This window comes from Herpailurus yagouaroundi, unplaced genomic scaffold (genome assembly GCF_014898765.1).
Source record: "Herpailurus yagouaroundi ecotype Mexico unplaced genomic scaffold, PumYag 67690, whole genome shotgun sequence".
Classification (NCBI taxonomy): domain Eukaryota; kingdom Metazoa; phylum Chordata; class Mammalia; order Carnivora; family Felidae; genus Herpailurus; species Herpailurus yagouaroundi.
Window position 1 is genome coordinate 3,759,559 of NW_024420490.1, and position 16,149 is coordinate 3,775,707.

At 47.4% G+C, this 16,149-nt stretch overlaps 1 protein-coding gene across 4 annotated transcripts in view; it reads right to left on the reverse strand.

The window, feature by feature from the left end:
* The window catches only part of RAI2 (retinoic acid induced 2), a 60,363-nt gene that overhangs the window by 20,021 nt on the left and 24,193 nt on the right, over window positions 1-16,149 (reverse strand). The window lies entirely within an intron of this gene.

A 16,149-nucleotide genomic window follows, 5' to 3' on the forward strand; every position in this document is an offset into this window, starting at 1 on the left:
CCGCTTTTTTCGTTGGGGGGGGGGGGGGGGGGGGGCGCACTGCTAGTGAAATATAAACTGTCAGGTACCCTCAACCTGGAATGTTCTCTGGGCCCCAGAGGTCCTTCTGGTCATCTATGCCAATCTCTCAGCTGGAGGAGGAGTCCCCTCCAGCTGAATTAACATTCATCTTTAAATGTTTGGATCTAAGGTGTGTGGAATCTGTATAATCATAATCTTCAGTTCATGACACTGTTCCAGGCATGGTTCGCTTGTTTTGATTTTGAAAATTGTTTTTAAGACCATAAAATTTCAACTAACAAAATAAACACTCATGAAGCCATCACCCAACTCCTCATGTCCATCTATCTGTTGGACTTTCTGTTGTATTCTGTGACTCCCTTCCTCTACCCCTGCACTGGCATCCCAGTGTCTTATGCTTTCTGATGGTGCTAAGCACTAAGAAGAAAGTAAATCGTGGTGAGTGACAAGGGGGAACGAGGTGGGGAAGAGGCTATTTCAGGGAGCGCAAGAGGGGGAAACCTCTCCTAGGTGATGTCGCTTTGAGTAAAGACCTGAAAGACAGGAGACACCGTGGTATAATGCATTCCAGTGTGCCAAGAAGGCCTGTGTGTGCGTGCTTGTGTAAGCGTGTGCATGCGCGTGCGTGCGCTTCTGTTAACAGGGGGAGGGAGCAAGTCCGAGTGGTAGGAAAGAAAAGGAAGGGACTACATCACACCCAGCCTTCTAATTTTCATTTTACAAAGACTATCTAGTGCAACACATTTTACAGATGAGGAAACAGGTTCAGAAAATGTGACTTGCCTCCGGCCGTGCATCTAGTTAGGGGCAAGATTATGGGTGGAATTCAAAGGGCCTTCAAATGGTTTGAGTTCCATACAATGCCTCCAGGAGGCTTTCAGGTAATGAGGTGACAAATAGCATATTGAAATGGTGCTCTTGCAAGCAGAAGTTCTTGGCCACAAAAAAGATTATTTGAAGACTAATTAGGATTCTGACATTCGTTTACGGCCTGGGGCCATGTCAACTCCTTGTGAATGTTTCCAAGTTATTTTCCTAACATCGGTGATATCTTTCTCAGGAGAAAAATCAAGGATATGCTACCGAGGTTCCTTGAAGTCTGAGTTGGGTGCTATGATCGTATACACAGAAGCAAGAATTTTTCTTAATAACCTACAAATAACTGAGAAATATACAAGTAGTAAATTAATAATTTTACACACACTTTCATGCCATCCCTTCAGTTCAATAAATGACGAGAATTCTTATTCCTAATAACGTGGTTGGAAATAGTAAGGCCAGGGTTTAAAGGCTCACATACCCCCTTTCTTTTGAAACCCTGAGCCCCATCCAAGATAAAACCAGGAGACAGAGCCGTGACTAAAGACATTACAGTAAGTCTGACCTGCATTCCCTACTAAACCTTCAGGGTAAATGGATTTCTCAAATCTGTTTTTCACTTTGGCCGGCTAATCCCTTCCTTCCAGGAGGAGATGTCAGCCCCCCCACTCTGCGCCTTGTCTATGGCAACAAACCCACGTGCAGTTTCCATCGCGCATCCCCACACCGGGCTCTGTTACAACTGCAGAAATGACTGACTTCCGAGAGCCTCTGACTTCCCGCAGGAGAATACGCAGATGAGAAGTTCTACGTATTTTCAAAGAGATGAATTCAGGCTGTTTCTGAATCCCGCCCAGGCTTTTCTCTGCCTGGAGGACAATTCCGAAAGTGTGCAGACGGGAGAGTGCTAATGGCAGTGCTTGGCGCAGGTGAGAACCATCTGCTTTCAGTTACTTACTTCAGTGTGTCTCACAAGACCAAAACAGCTCTGTCCAGCGGATGCAACTGAAGTGACTCAAACTGTTGGCTGAGAAGCGGGCGGATGACTCCTTGCTAAGCTCCGCGTCCCTAGCCGCTCGCCACCGTGAAAGTGTTGAGACGCCGGTAGACCTTGTAGGTGAACCCTCACTCCTTCCCCCCCCCCATACTTGTACTATGGGAAGACAATAGTGCAGAAGCACAACAAGTCCAAGCCCTTCTGACTTATAGAGGGGAGCCCTATGCGGTGAAATAGGGGGGAGGTGACCCATGGACTGGCTGTGGGGCAGAAGCAAGTTTCTTAACCTTGCTGTGCCTCAGTGTCCTCATCTGTGCAATGGGGATGCTAATGGTCTTTATGCCTCAGGGTTGTCAAAGAGATTAAGAGCTACCACGCAAGACACTTAGAACAGTTCCTGGCACACAGTAAGCCCTCAGTAGGGGTTGGCAAATATTGCTACGATAAAGACAGGGAGCCAAAGGACCCTCACTGTGGAAGGCTAAATAAATAAGGTGAGAATTTCCTTCTAAACTATAAATAAACAATAAATAAGATGAAAAGGAAGTGGTTTTTCTTCTCAGGTTTTTTTTAATTAAAAAAATTTTTTTTGAATATTTATTTTTGAGAGAGACAGAGACAGAGACAGAGCGTGAATGGGGGAGGGACAGAGAGAGAGGGAGACACAGAATCTGAAGCAGGCTCCAGGCTCTGCACTGTCAGCACAGAGCCCGACGCGGGGCTCAAACTCATGAGCCGTGAGATCATGACCGGAGCCGAAGTTGGACGCTCAACCGACTGAGCCACCCAGGCGCCCCTCTTCTCAGCAGTTTTAAGCCTGGCATGGCACTGGCATCCCATGGCCCAAGGTGGGCAAGATGTGCAGGGGATCAGTAACTGCCATCAAATCTGAGGTGACAAGTATAAGGTCAAGAACAGAGGTAGTGGGGGCCTAATGGAGGGTTTTCATTAGGCCAGACTCCCCAGAATAAAGGGTTGTGGAGGGACAATCAACTCAGGCTGTGCAGGAGACTTGGCTGGGAGGGAGGCTTTGAAAGATCCAGATAGGCCACACCTAGACTAATAAAGTTAGAATCTTTCACTGTTGGCTTGGGTATCAGGATTTGCTAGAGCTCCTTAGGTGATTCCAAGGTGCAGCCAGGGATGAGAACCCCACCCCCAGGTCTGGATCCTCTTCTTCCCAACACAAATGAGTGCTTATCCTGCAGTCCTCAAGAGGCCCAAGGAAACAGCCTCAATGCTCTTCACAGAGACAGAGAAAATCCACCACACCCCATCTAGGACAGGAATTGATTGTATTTGTGTAGGAGTCACAGTACCTGGGAAACTGTCTCGGTGCTGAATCAGTAAGTGGATGGATGGATGGATGGATGGATGAGCAAAAACAGCACCATAGTAAATGTCTGCTGATATGGAAGTAAAATTAGTCAAGAACTTTCTGAAGGGCAATTTAAAAGCATTCATACTCACTGACCCAGAAAATCTGCTGGTTGGAGTCATCTCAAGACAATGCAGGCCCTGGCTGGATTTTCTTTCAAGTGCCTGCAGTTCTGATTGAAGAGAGATCCGTGGGCAAAAGAAGTGAATGAGTAGACTCCCCAGAGTGACTATGCCTTTGCAACTCTACTACCTTGGAGAGGTGGGAAAAGGGTACCCTCAGACAAGGCCAATATTTTTTTTTCTTCCATTAGGGTTCAGGATTTGCACAGACTTCCAGATAAGAATTCATCTTAGACCCCAGAGTTCAGTGGCATAAGCACAAAACAGACTCTTCTAGATAGGAGAAAGATTACTGCTAGCCAACACCTAAGCTACTAAAAAAAAAAAAAAAAAAAAAAAAAAAAAAAAAAAGTGACAGGGGCACCTGGGTGGCTCAGCCAGTTAAGCGTCCGACTTGATTCTAGCTCAGGTCGTGATTGCATGGTTTGTGAGTTGGAGCCCTGTGTTGGGCTCTGTGCTAGTAGCACAGAGCCTGTTTGGGATTCTCTCCCTCCCTCTCTCTCTCTCTGCCCTGCCCCTGCTCATTCTCTCTCTCTCTCAAAATAAATAAACCTTTTAAAAAATATAATTAAAAAATCGGCACAGTAAGGCAGTGCCCGATGTCTGATGTCGATTTTGAGCACAGCAGCCCTCTTTCAGCCCCCCACCTCCCCAGGATGAGTTAACTGTAAAATGTGTCCCCATGTGATTAATGCCCAGACCCAATCCTGCCAGCCAGCCGGTAAGAACGAAGGTGTTGGCATTTTGGAGCCTTGTCCGACACACCGAAGATGGGCATTTAACCAGGAGGAGTTAAAAATCTTCTCTTTGTGAAATGGAATGGCTTCACCTTTGAGTCCATCTTGAAGACACAATACATTAGGGCGAATCCATTTGTCAAGAACCAAGGCCTGCCCCTCAGGACAGGGTTTCTACCGTGCAGGTGATGAGGGACCTTCGTCGCTGTGCATGCAACAGTGTTAAAATGATGGGGCTCTGAACTAGGGGCTGGAATTAAGAGGAACAACTTTTTCCAATATGCCTTTAAATATTAGTCAAAGTATCTCATCTGAAGCTATTAAATGTGTTTTTTGGTGTGTGTGTATATGGACTTCTTGGTACTTAAGAGAAAACAGAATCGTCTTTACATTTTAAAACATTCCCTGGGTAAGACCACTTATAAGAAGCTTAGTCCAGAAAAAATATTATTCTTGTGTTACAAAATCAAAGCAGTGTAGGGGGAAAAAAAAATCAAAGGGAACGATCAGTCAGGAAAAATGTCAGGGATCCAAAATGCCGCGGGAGACCGCATAAAAAGCACAGTAATATTTAAGCTTGTGCTAAACATACTTCTTTTCTACAGTCACTTTTCACCAAGTGTAAGTTTCTATATGCTTTGTCAAATGCCTCTTTAGGGATTTATTCTGAGGGATGTTGTGCCATTCTTGGGCTTAAAAGTTCAGGCGAGGTTAAGGAGGTGGGTGGACTTTGGAAGTGCAGGGCCACCCAGAGGACAGCCATCAGAACAGGGCACCGAGGAGGCCGAGGTCACCCCTCTGAGGCCTGCATGGCTCACGGGCTGTGTGTGGCAGGGCAGGCCCTGTCCCACAGCCGGAAAATCACTGAAGCGATCCACGGTGGGCCATAGGGGTGGATGACGTCACCACCACCACCATCGTTGTGACCCCTGCAGTAGGTCTTTTACTGAAGACAGAATAAAACCAAGTAATTCCCTGAGGCCACACAAAGCAGGGCTAAGAAATGTGATCAAATTATGGGTCCCTTTGAATGACAATGCCTATTCCTTGGGGAGACTGTATGTTCTGGAACCAAAAGGCAGGGCACACAGCTGCTGCCCACTCCCTGACCGCAGCAGCTCTCACGGGGGTCACGCCGACCTCCACGCGGCCAGATCCACTGAGAGAGTCTCTTGGCCCTCATCTTACTCATCCTGGCAGTGAGCCACACAGTTGACCACTCCTTCCTTCTTTTCAAACACAATGCAGATTGTTTTACTCAGCTGCATAAAACTCGCCAATGCCTTCTCATCCTAAAGTAAAAGCCAAGCCCCACAAAGCCCCATCTGACCTGGCCCCACTCTAACCCTTTCCAATCTTATCTCCTACCACTTTCCTCCTCCATCAGAATATTTCTATTCCTAGAAGCTACTAAGCTCCTTCCTGCCTCAGGATCTTTGCACTGGCTGTTTCCTCAGCTTGGACCGACCTTCCCACAGCTGGTTCCTTCTCAGTCTTTCAGTCTTAAATCAATCAACTTAGAGAAGATTCCACGACCATCTGTAAGTCCCCACTTTCATCCAGTTATTCTCCCTCACATCAATCTCGGTGTGCCTCTCCTTGAGCATCTATCCCATTTGCAAATTATCTTCTTTTTCATTATTTACTGTCTCCCTCCATCCTGTCTGGAATGTAAGCTCCTCCTCTGCCATGTTCACTGCAATGTCCCCAACACCTGGAATGATGTTCAGTCCATAGGGAGTGCTCAATGGATATTTATTTGTAACAAGGAATGGAGGATGAAGGGAGGGAAAGGGAGAAAGAGGGAAGGTGGGAGGGAAGAAGCGAGGGAGGATGGGAGGGAGGGAGGGAGGACAGTGTTCCTGACTAGTGTACTCAAAGACTGGTAATACCTCAAACTCCTCACAGAGGTGTCCCTAAGTTTTGGATAATGGGTTCCATTAATTTTGGCCACAGCTGAGGCTACATGGAGTTGAATCATTGTCAAACAGAATGTTGAGTTGATGGCAAGGTGAAGTCGCCTTCAACTTATGGTAAGTGAGAAAGCACTACATGGGACGCTAAGGCTGGATGGTATGTCCACTGGGGGGCTGAGAATTTTCCTTTGGGACTATGTGTGACAGCCCGGTCAGGGCAGTGCCCCTTACTAACTTACCCACCTACGTTACTGTTGGCTCATGGCCAACCTGAGCACCTGGAAGGTAGGGGTGAGGTCTTGCTCAGCACCCAACAACATTCAGTGAATGGCTGTATGTAACAGAGGTTTCTTCAGCCAGGTTATTTATGTTTCATTTACAAAACACTTCTATAAAGAGCTTATCGTGTGCTGGTAGGCTTTGAAATGTTGATCAATATTCAGTCCTCACAAACTACCCTAAAAAGGAGACGCTATCATTATGGCTACTTTACAGATGAGGAAACGGAGGCATGAAAAGAACAGGGGACTTGCTACTCAGTGGCAGAGCTGAGGTCTGATCGAGGGCCACGGCACCGCATACCGAGGACAGGCGGAGGGAGGCAGCATGAAAATGGGGTAAAAATGCGAAAGCTGGGGACTTACTCCTTATGGGAACCCTGGGTGGTGAAGGCTCACCCTTGAGCCACCTGAGGGGGGGTGGGGAGGGCAGGAATTGTGGGGGGCCTGCCAGCATTTCCAACCCGGGGCTCCACACCCAGCCACAGATCCCTCCTTCCTTTCCTGTTGCTCCTGCAGCTCTCAGCTGGTGTGATTCTGTCCCTGCTGCCAAGGGGACATTTAGCAATGTCTGGGGACATTTTTTTGTTGTCACAACTCAGGGAAGGGGGTTTCTGTTGGCATCTACTGGGTGGAGGCCACGGATGCTGTTAAACACCCCACGACGCACAGGTTAGCCCCAACGGCCAAGAATGATCTCATTCCCAGTGTCAGAAGCGTAAGGGTGAGTAACCCTGGTGGTCCAGAGACCACCTTTCAGGACATTAGTGCAAATGGTGGTGTGGCCGAGCAGGGAGGGCCCCCCTGGAAATCCCCGAGAAATCTCAGCCTGGATCCTGCTTCACCTCTCCAAAATCCCAACGGCGGAAGGCAAGGGCCTTCCTTCTCACCGCCTCTGGCTCTTGTCTCCTGGCACCACGGCCACTCCCTCCTGCCGAGAAGCTAAGAGCAGCCTCAGCTCACACGGCACACGGCACAGGCTGCTAATACCCAATTCCTTTGGCAGCTTCTTAAGATTCTTGGCTTGGAATCTGGTATTCCTCAAGCCCTTTTTCTTAATTACATTCTACAGATGAAGGGAAACCCATGCATGATTCAGAAATGAACGGTCCTACCTTTGCTTGTTTCCAAGCCTGCCGAAGCAGCAGAGGACTGGGCTAGTCCTCCAGAAGGGTGAGGGAGGCCTCTGGAGAAGTGAGCGGGCCTTATGAACCCAGCTGGAACCGAACCAGATACCCAAGATTGTCGCCCCCCCCCCGCCCCGGGCAGAACTGAAGAAAACTGCAAATGCTCTTGATAGATAGCAAAAAGAAGAAAACTCAGGGGGCGCCTGGGTGGCTCAGTCAGTTGGTTAAATGTCTGTCTGACTTCGGCTCAGGTCATGATCTTGCGGTTCGTGAGTTCGAGCTCCACGTCAGGCTCTGTGCCGACAGCTCGGAGCCTGGAGCCTGCTTCAGATTCTGTGTCTCCCTCGCTCTCTGCCCCTCCCCCGCTTGTACTCTGTTGCTCTCTCAAAAATAAATAAACATTTAAAAAATTTTTTTAAAAAGAAGAGAACTCAGGATCAGATTTGGGGTGGAAGAGAGTGGGGTAACTGAGTGGTATAGAAACATCCTGAAGGCCTGCCCTGAATGCTGGCTCTGTGACCTGGGATCATCACCCTATCTCTCCCTCCTGTGAAACAGGGCTTGCGACATCCCCGCAAAGATGTCACGAAGGTCAGCAGGGGGTGCCGCAAAATGGCCTCACACTCTGTGGAGATGAGAACAGAACCTTGTCCAATTGTTGTTTGTTCACCCACGGACCTTCATCCTGTTGTTCTCTTTTCATCATTTATCCTTTTAACTGTCCTGGCATCTGAGGGATCCAAAACCCATTACCTATGGCTCTAGCCCACCAACCCAGGAGCAGTCAGATGTCCTGAGCATTCAGGGGAGTAAGAAGAAACAAAATCAACTTTAAGAAGCACCGTATGTGACTTGATTTGAAGTCATTTGAAGGAATCATAGTTGACTGGATTTTAAAATTGGGCTTCAGCTAACAAACAAACCTACAATCCAGAGTCCATGGCATTTGCCAAGATGCTGTTTCATGGCCATCTGTGTGGCAGAAAGTTGTCTGGGATGGTATAGATAGGATCCTGTCCAGAGAAATGGACTGGGCCGGCCGTTCTCAAAACTGGGCTAATCATCAAAATCCCCAGAAGGAAGGTCACTTTCTAAGAGTTAAACTATGAGATTAGCTAAGAGCCAATCAGAAGCAGGCACTGTCACCCCAGAGAGACAGATGGACCTTCAGTCAGCAAGACCAAACAACCTGATTCCAAGTACTAATAACATGTCTGAAGACAGAATGACTCTGTCATGGGGTGGTCAGCCCTGAAAGCACAGGAAAGACCAGAGACAGAGACAGACCATGCCCTCCCGAGCAGTGTCCTCTGTGTGCTCTCTGAGCACACGGATCCTCTGCCCGACACCCACAAGCCTGACCCAACATATCTGATGGCAGCGCCCAAGGCTGCGCAGGTTCCAAACTCGCCCCAGGCGACTCTAAGGTCAGTGGGATTGGATTTAGGGACCTCTTGACAAGATTTCTAAAGCGTGTGCAGCGATTTACCAAGTGCCAGGCACCAAGCCATGATCTTTAAGTCGCTTCCAAAATCCTTAACCAAGATGTTTCCCAAGCATTGTCTGAAGCTGCATTTACTTTTACTTTGATGAGAACATTTTAAGATGCGAGATTTGTTTTCCTTCCAGCAAGATGCTCTACATCACCACTACCAATTAGGAGAGTTCAACTAAAAGCTTTGAATCCATACTTGTGAAATTCCCCCTTTGCCCATCCAATTTTATGTCTACACAGTGCAGCGGACAGCCATACAGTTCCTTTTATGAATTCCACTCTTGTGAATGTATTTCCAAAATTGTTTCAGAATCTCTTTGTCTGGGAAAGCCAGGACTGCTGGTTTTAATAAGAACATGGTTTAAACATAGTTATCCAGGTCACTGGTATTTCATGGCTTCCCAGAACACAGCACACAGCACCCAGAGTACCTTTTCTTTTTAAAACAAAGACTGCCCCACCCAACTCCACCCTTTCCTCTTACAGAAAGACTCCCTCCCCGTTGCTTTCTGCACAAATGTTTCTTTAGAAAGAGAAACCTGGCCTAAGAGAATGAAAATGAAGTTCGACCAAGTGAAAGGCAAGTCCTGCCTCTGGTTAAAACTCATCAGCATCACAAAGTGACCCTCAGCAGCAGCTGGCCCAGTGGACAGGCTCCCCAATTCAATTATTTCGAAGAATGCTCTCGCGCCACCATTTACGAAAACCCAAACAAGAATTCCTCCAACAACGGAGACATTCCATAAAGTTCACATCTGAGAACCGTGTTCCATGACGTAATCAACAAAGCAAAAAGAACTTTATTTTTAGCTACTGAACTTCACAGGGAAGATCCGAGTCCTATTTAAACTTCTCTTTCATGCCTAACCTTCAAATGACACTCACATGATTTGTTTTTTTAATTTGTATTTTTTTTTAAAGAAAAGACTCAAAGATGGCCTCGAGCGTATTTAAAACAATAGAAAACAACAAGAGAAATAAACCAGATGGCAAAAAATCATAAATCTGGACGAGCGTGTTGAACGGGCCACAAAGGAAGGCATTGTCAAACTGTAAAGGGAAGAGGCACTTCTTTCCTCATGGCTAGGTCTCCATTATTGCTTCCTTGCTTGCGAAAGAAAGCTCAGAGGTCATCCAGGCGAGGGTGTTATTGTCCCTCCTTAACCTGTCAAAAGCGAGCCTGGAAAGAGCTGCGTGATCATTGGGAAGGCCCAAAGAGTCAGTACGCAGAGTAGGTGGGCAGTGCGTTGCTTCCCAGGTGACAGAAAAAGAATACTTTGGATGGATCTCTGATACAGTTGCACATGTATGTCAACAGATATCTGTGGAATGGATGAATGAATGAATGAACCTGCTTTAGGCTAGCTTTTCAGATCTTACAACAGCTGCCATATATTTCCAATGCATTAAATTTTTTTTTTTTTTTAACCAACAATAACTAGGCCTCTTAGGCAAAAGCACACGTCCATTAGTTTTGGATACTTGGAGGAGTACATGCTATTCTGTTGTAACACAACACACAGATAATCTGGCACTAACTTTTCACTCCTAGTGCCCTGTTTACAAACATAATGCGTTATCAACTCTGGCACTCATCCTACCTCCCAACCCCCAACCCCTGACCCTGTTTTATCTACATGGCCCGAAAAGAGGCAGAAGGTTTGCCAGGGAATGGTTGTCAATGTGAATTCATGGGGATGGACAAGTCCAAGATCTCCCGCTCACCACACAACTGGCTTCTTTGTACCACCCAGTCGGTGCCCACCGAGTGGTAGAAGATACAAGGCAGGGAGACGTGCGCACAAGGTCTAAGCAGCATGAAGGATCACATCACGTGGGTAGACTTGAACCTGGCCACTTTCTTATCACCCCCATCCCCACCCTCTTTATTCCACAGCCATTGAATGCATCAGAGTTTGCTGTAAATTGCTTTTCCGAGCAGCTCTAGAACTTTGTGGATATGCTAAGGAGATAAAGAACCGGTAGCGGACTGTCTTCTTCCCCACCTGCTTCCACAGCCTCCGGTATTTTCCCAATTAAGCACTCACTGCCTTATTATCTCTAACAAAGCAAGTGTTGCACTGGCTTGTAATCACTTCCTTAAATCCCATCTTTCTCTCCAGAGGAAGTACTGTGGGGGCGGGGCGGGGCGGGGCAGGGATCACTGCTACCTTGTTGATTACCGTTCTAACCCCACAGCCCTGCAAGGTGCGTGGTGTGTAACAGAAGTTCATTAATATTTGTTAAATGAATGCACAGATGAGTGAAAAAGTCTCTCTATTTTAGGGTGGCCAATCATGCTGGACTGAGGGGCTTTCCAGGACCTGAGATTCTCCGTGCTCAACTGGCTACAGTCCCAGGTAAACAGGGCCAGATAAACAGCTTACCCTCTCCCTTCATTGCCACACCACCAAATGCAGCTTGCAGACCTGCCGTGTCCAGAAGTGCCCAGCCCTGCCACACCTGTATGTACAGCTGCTCGACTTACCCAGCAGCTGGAGGGAGGGGGTGGCCTTCTAAGATGACAACCCTTTGTGCCCCGTTTCTACCCAGTGACAAATGCCTACCCTAGCCACACTGCCTGGTCAGCTTCTTTGTGAGAGATAATAATGGTTGCTTTATTTCCCAGACTCAGAAAATGGGAAGGTGTCAAAATGATCAAGAGGAATGCCCAAATTTAAGCTGTGTCCCTGAGTCTGCCCAAAGGTGGGCATGGTGCCAGTTTCCCGATGAGAAACTGCTCCTCTCCCTCCCTAGCTGCCTTCAAACACACCCCGAGGCCCGCCTTCTCACCTGTCCACTAAGCTGTCTTCACAGGACTGGCCTCAGGCCTTGCTCACCTCTCTCTTCTCCATCTCGGGGTTAAAGGACAGGAGGCGATGAGGCAGCCTCCTTGCCCCACAATTCTGTGGGCAACGAGACGAGGGAACATGGGGCTGGCTTGATTCCTAGTGGTAGATGACCCAAGACAGTTCCCTCATTCAGGATCCAAAACCCTTGCTTATGCAATTAGGGAGTGCATCTTGCAGCCCGCCTGGAACAAGTTCACCTGGGCGTGTATATCATTCTTGCTTATTTCTAGGATGCCCTTCTAAAGACTTCTAGAAATAGAAGTTAAAACTGAAGGCAAGGGGGAAACCAGAAACAACCCAACTATCTATCAATAATACATACACTGTGCTCTATTCATATAATCGAATATTACAGAGCACTAACAGAGAATGAATTACTGATACCTGCTACAACATGGACGAACTTCCCATTGAGTGAAGGAAAACAGGCACAAAAGGACATAATGTATGATACACTTTATATGAAGTTCAAAAACAGGCGACAAAAACTGTTAGAAGTCAGGGTAGTGGTTACCTTGAGAGCAGGAAAGGGGTGTTATATTTATCAGGAAGTAAACTTTTGGCAGGATGGAAATTTTCTATGTCTTGATGGAGATGGTGGCGATACAAATGTACATACTGGCAAAATTTGGTTAAGTTGCGCATTAGCTCACTTGATGTACTTGGTATGTCAATTTAAAAAGTAAAACAAGGGGCGCCTGGGTGGCTCAGTCGGTTAAGCAACCGACTTCGGCTCAGGTCATGATCTCACAGTTCCTGAGTTCAAGCCCCACCTCGGGCTCTGTGCTATCCGCACAGAGCCCCCTTCACATCCTCTGTCCCCCCTCTCTCCGCCCCTCCTCCATGCTCTCTCAAAAATAAACATTTAAAGAAATAAACAAAAACAATACGTATCACAACTCTACTTCAATTAAAAATTTTTTAAAAAGTTACATGTGTGGATGGCAAAACAAAAACAAACATGCAAAAGCAACAGAGGTGATAACTCGCTGAAGCCTGATCCAGCAAACCCCGTCATTTAACCCTGGGAAAGCCTTCTTACCTTCTCTGTAAGTACGTTACTCTGCCTACCTGCTTTGGCTGTCAAATTAAATTAGATGAAACTGAGCGGGGTACTTGCTCAATCTCATTTGTTAAATGTATGTTCGACAAAGGCAATGCTGTCAATCTCAATGAAATTAGGGTCTGTCAAACGAAGGATCTGATTTTTTATTTTTTATAGAAGACAGCTTTCTGCATTTAGGACTCACTCTCAAATATCCTTCCAGCAGCTATATCTCTCAGCCTATTAGTCAAGGGCAGGCACCCAGCCAGCTGTTTGCTGGATTCGGCTTCCCTGTACATGATCATTTCAAAGGTCGTGTAGATGTTAATTTACTACCTGGCTGTTATTTAAGAGGGTTTTATGACATCATTTTATGTTGATTTATTCTTTCTCCTCCTCTAGGAGATTCCAATTGTGGGGTAGCTCTGGGTGAGTATGAGACTTCAAAGAAATCACTGTTGTCATTTTTCAAATTAAACATGAGCACACACAAGCAATATGTTCTGGTCAGACGTGATTATGATTGCCATTGTCTGGAGCTGGAAGAAAGAAATGGTTTAAACAAAAATTGTTCATCTTAAAAATTAAAAAAAAGTGTGTGTGTCGGGGGGGGGGGGGAGACGGAAAGGAGACACCCGCAGCGTTCCCTGTCAAAGTTATTACTTGACAGGAGCAATGCCATTTGGTGAATTTGACAATGCCTAGGTCTTAATAATTTGATGCCATTTGCTTTTTCCTGGGGGCAACCTAAAGGCTTAACTGTTTTATCGCAAGGCTATGCAGTTTCATTTCCTATGGGTTCTGCACGGCCAAGAGTATCCTAAAGCTGAAATAACAAGGGAAGAGGCACACGGACCAGAGGAGGAAGAAGGAAGTTTGGGAGAAGGCGCGCCAGCCAAGCTGAGGCCGCCGATGGGAGGGGAGGCTCAATGGAAGGGGATGCTGTGTGTGCGGCTTGACCACGTGAGGAGGCACAGAAGAGGTTTCCGTGGCGGTGGCCCAAGGAGGGAGAGGTGACGGGGGAGGGCAGTGGCACAGGGCCGCGGGGAGAGGCAACCCGGAGGGAGAAGGCTCTGCGTTCCCTCGTTCCCTGTTCCCTCGAACAGAGGAACAGTCGGGTGCCGGCTCACCACAGCGGCACCTGTAGTCTCTGACACCTCGCCCACATGCGCTCCTGCCTCGCCGGGAAGAGAATGACTCAGACTCAAGAGCAGCAGTGAGTGATCACCATTGTTCTGCTCAAATGTCACATGCAGGCGCCCTGCGTGCTGTCATTCAGAAATCTATTAGCTGCATAGCGAAGTCAGGAACTTCCCTGACCTACTTTTACCAGACAGGGGAGGCTTCTAATTCCGCAATCAGTGAAACAGCAAAAAACGATTAGAAAATGTGTGTGGTGTTATGCTGATCAACTCAGGCAAATACAGCCCTGGGGAAAGATTAATAGGATGTAACTTAAACAGCTGTGTGCTTCTAAAAATGCAGGGCGGTGCGAAGAACCAGACAAAGGGGAGTCCTCAGGACCCAAAACACGCAGCTCTGCCATCCGACGCTTGCAGAGCAAGTTTGTGCCCTCAAATCCCCCCAATACATCTAACCGCATCTGCAGTTGGATGCCCCACCCTCCCTAAAATGCAGGAGGCCTGCGGATGCCCCAGCCCCGCGGAGAGAGGTCCGTGCGTGTGTTTATCCTCCCAGAACCGCAAATTCAAACGCAAATCATCAACTGATTCTAGCCCTCTGCCCCAAGCCCCACTTTCCTCCTCTGTTCCCTTCCTTAACTTATGTGGAAAAATACTCCTCCGGGAAAAGATTCAAAAGAAACTGGACAAAGTGCTTTGGGTAGTATGATTTTTCTCCTCAAAAGGATTCACCCTAGAGTTCTTTTAAAAAACGTCCACACCTACATCACAACCATATTTTGGAAAACGAAAAACAAAAGGAAAAATTCATTCAGGAATCATAGGCCTCCAACAAATCAAAGCTATTTATTTGGTTTTATGGTTTTCTTTTTTTAAGGAAACAACCTAGCATGGCAGAGAGACAAGTTTTGCCTTTTCTTTTTCACTTTCTATTTTATGATAAACCATTTCCTCAGGGCTACAGAATAGCTTGGAATCTCCTTAAAGAGCAATGTCCACCCCCGATCCCATCCCCACCTGCATATTCCCCCCACCATCATGGGGATCTTCAATGATTCCATTAACTCACACTTTTCTGTAGTGTCACATTCATTGTACACAGAATTGGCAGTGACAGTGACAGGGAGCAATGGGACCAAGGCTGTCTACCTTCACTGCAGCTTGAAAATTAAATACTATTTGTTACTGTCCTCCCTTGAGCCGGCCACTGATCTCAAACTTCTCCGTGGCAAATATAGCCGGAAGTGGCCTGGCTGAATCCCAGAGTGGACGATGCAAAAGATGCCACGGAATGTGCAAAATTGCCAGACAAAATTCAACATATGTGCCAAAGAGCATTTTTCTTGGAGAATAGCATGGCTTCGTTTGGGATCCCCTCAAAAGCAGACCCTGAGACAAAGATTCAAGTGCAGATAGTTTGTGTAGGAGAGGGTCCCAGGCAGCTCCAGTGTGGGGGTGGGAAGTGAGCCCAGAAAGGCAGGTGGCCATCCAGAGGCACTTTAATGGGCAGGTGGCTGCTGTAGGCAGCCAGGGCTCAGTTCCTCTGGGAGGTAACCTCACAGCTATCTCCACCAAGGGGGGGTTAACCGGGGTGCTCATCTTCCAACTCCACTGTGGCATTGGTCAGGGGGTGCCCCTGGGGACAGAAACACCACTGCCTCCTGCCTGCCCAAGGTCTGAGCCAAGCATGCTCCCAGAGCCAGCATGGCAGTCTTGTGGAAGAGAGCCGCTGGGGGTGGCGGTGAGTGCATGGGCAGGTGGGATGAGGGCCAAAGAAAGACACAGGGGTTGGGCCCCAAAGCTTCTTTAGAGAGTAGGGCAAGGGTTTAGGTGCTACAGACACCAGAAAGTTGGAGCACTGTGTAGGTGCAAGCTTGTTCGTTCCTCTTTCTTCAGTCCCTGAAATCCCTCCTAGTATCCCAGGGTCAGGCAACAGGCCGGACTTTCCCAACATCTGAGCCTCCTCACAGTAAACTGGGCACCTTTCCAAGTAGTCTGCACCCAGCCTTACTGGGACTCCCACTGGGGAAAATCGTGGCATTGGAACCCAAATCATAAGCCATAGAGTGCAGTAGCCAATGGCCCTCCCAAACACCCCAGTGTACCAGCAAGGAGTCATTTTTACATTGGGAAACCTGGCTTTATATATATATATATATATATATATATATATAGAGAGAGAGAGAGAGAGAGAGAGAGAGAGAGAGAGAGAGAGAGAGA